We start from the raw sequence: 2,500 nt of genomic DNA on the forward strand, positions 1-2,500 counted from the left end.
TCATAATTAGCATCAGTAACATCATTTTCGTTTCCTTAACTCCTCATCTAATGTCGAACACGAATCTATTTAATAAGACTGGAATTCATAAACTTGTGTGTGACGTCATGCTATAGTACTCCATCCGTGGTACTAAATTCGACATCCGATTGTTGCGTCACATATGACTTCACCAAGAGATACATCTCAGAGCTTGTTAGAATCCCCTGAGCTTAAGAATCAAAGGGATTTGTCTTGTGAGAATTCGAAGATATGACTTTGTGTAAGAGCTAAGAATCCTGAGAGTTTCTTTTGTTTTCTTCTTTGAAAGAGCCCTTAGAATTTCTGTTATGGAAATCCTATGGGCTTACCTGATTAGAATTCTACAAGCTGAATGCATGAAAGTCTCAAAAGCTTAATGTATGAGAATCTTAAGAGATTAATGTATGAAAATTTCAAGGGCTTATTTCATGAAAATGCAAAGAATGAGGACCCTTAGAATCCTAAAGGAGGATCTATTGGGCATATTAGAAAAGACGATGGATTGGAATAGAGAGAGAGAGAGAGAGAGAGAGAAAGCGAGAGAGAGAGAGAGAGAGAGAGAGAGAGAGAGAGAGAGAGAGAGAGAGAGAGGGGAGAGAAGAAGAGAGAGGGGGAGAGAGAGCGAGAGAAGAGAAGAGAGGAGTAGAGAAGAGAGAGAGAGAGGAGAGAACGAGAGAGAGAGAGAGAGGAGAGAGAGAGAGAGAGAGATCAGAGAGAGAGAGGAGAGAGAGAGAGAGAGAGGAGAGAGGAGAGAGAGAGAGAGAGAGCGAGAGAAAGAGAGAGAGAGAGAGAGTAAGAGAGAGAGAGAGAGAGAGGAGAGAGAGAGAGAGAGAAAGGAGAGAGAGAGAGAGAGGAGAGTGAGAGAGAGAGAGAGGTTGGAAAAAGAGAAAAAAGAGATCGAGAGAGCGCGTGAGAGAGAGAGAGAGAGAGAGTTAGAGATGGAATCGTGAAAGAGAGGAGAGAGAGAGAGAGAGAGAGAGAGAGAGAGAGAGAGAGAGAGAGAGAGAAAGAGGAGATGAAAGAGAGAGAGATGTAGGAGATGAGAGAGAGAGAGAGAGAGAGAGAGAGAGAGAGAGAGAGAGAGAGAGAGAGAGAGAGAGAGAGAGAGAGAGAGAGAGAGAGAGAGAGGAAGAGAGAGAAAGAGAGAGAGAGAAACCCCCAGCTACCTAAAATTCCCCGTAAAACCCAACGCCTCTCAGCCCCACGAACAGACAAGTCCCTCACACTGAAGGAAGTCCCTCAAGGAACTCCCTCTAGGCAATGTCTTGGCAAGATTCAATTTGTGACGCTCAGGCCTGTCTCTCGTCGTCATAAACACATTTGAACAATTTGCATATCCAACTTCCTCTCTCTCTCTGTGCGAAGTCCTTCCGCCGCTTCGGAGGACTATCGCTGCTTTTGCTTGGACCCCTGGCGTTACGGCGGGCCTACCTGCCTACGCTGGGTGTGCATCCGGTTCAGCAGGTCTGTGTAGGTTCTTTTGGTGCTCAGGTATGGAGGGGAGGCGTTCCTATGTTTGTGGTATTTGTTTACTTGGTTGAGATTCCCCTTCATGGTGTAGAAAGGATTTTTTTTTTGTGTCAGCTGGTATGACGTTCTTCATACCAGCTAGTTGTCTATCTGAAATTCTGTCTCCATCCTTCGCTCCCCATCCCTCCCTTCTCCCTCTCCTCCTCTCCTCTCCTCCCCCCCTCTAAAAACCCTCCTCTCTCTATCTTCTCCTCTTCATCCTCCTGCTCTCTCTTTTTCTCCTCTCTCTCTCTCTCTCTCTCTCTTTCTCTCTCTCTCTTTCTCTCTCTCTCTCTCCCTTCCTCCCCACCGCCTCTGCCTCTGTTCATGCATAGTGTTTGCTTGTTCACTTCCCCTGTTTCTGTCAGGTAGCTCATTCACTTCCGTGTGTCTGTATACGCACGCGAACTCACTCCTCTGTACGTGGCCGCTTTGTTTACTTTTCAAGGTATGTATGTTTACCGCTCATGGGTACGGGAACAAACATAACAGTCCACATATGTACATTCTTCATGTGGTCATTTGAACGTGGATGTGTTCATAGTTGGTTTATGCTTCTCGTAAATGGGATATTGCTACTCCTATGTTTATGTGCTCGTTTGCTTGTTGTGTTCCTGCCCGAGGGATGTAGTGTAACTGTAGCTCATATGTGTGTGTGTGTGTGTGTGTGTGTATTCTGTGTGTGTGTGTGTGTGTGTGTGTGTGTGTGTGTGTGTGTGTGTGTGTGTGTGTGTGTGTGTGTTTGTTTGCATATATGTGCGTGTGTGTGTGTATTTCTATGTGTGTACGTGTGTATGCATGTGTGTATGTGTGTGTGTGTTTGTTTGCATATATGTGCGTGTGTGTGTGTATTTCTATGTGTGTACGTGTGTATGCATGTGTGTATGTGTGTGTGTGTGTATGTGTGTGTGTGTGTAGGTGTGTATGTGGATGTGGTTGTTAGTGTGTGTGAGTGTACGTCTGCGCGTGT

This window comes from Penaeus japonicus, unplaced genomic scaffold, assembly GCF_977035675.1.
Source record: "Penaeus japonicus unplaced genomic scaffold, GWHDUDI00000001_assembly GWHDUDI00000030, whole genome shotgun sequence".
NCBI classification, from domain to species: Eukaryota; Metazoa; Arthropoda; class Malacostraca; order Decapoda; family Penaeidae; genus Penaeus; species Penaeus japonicus.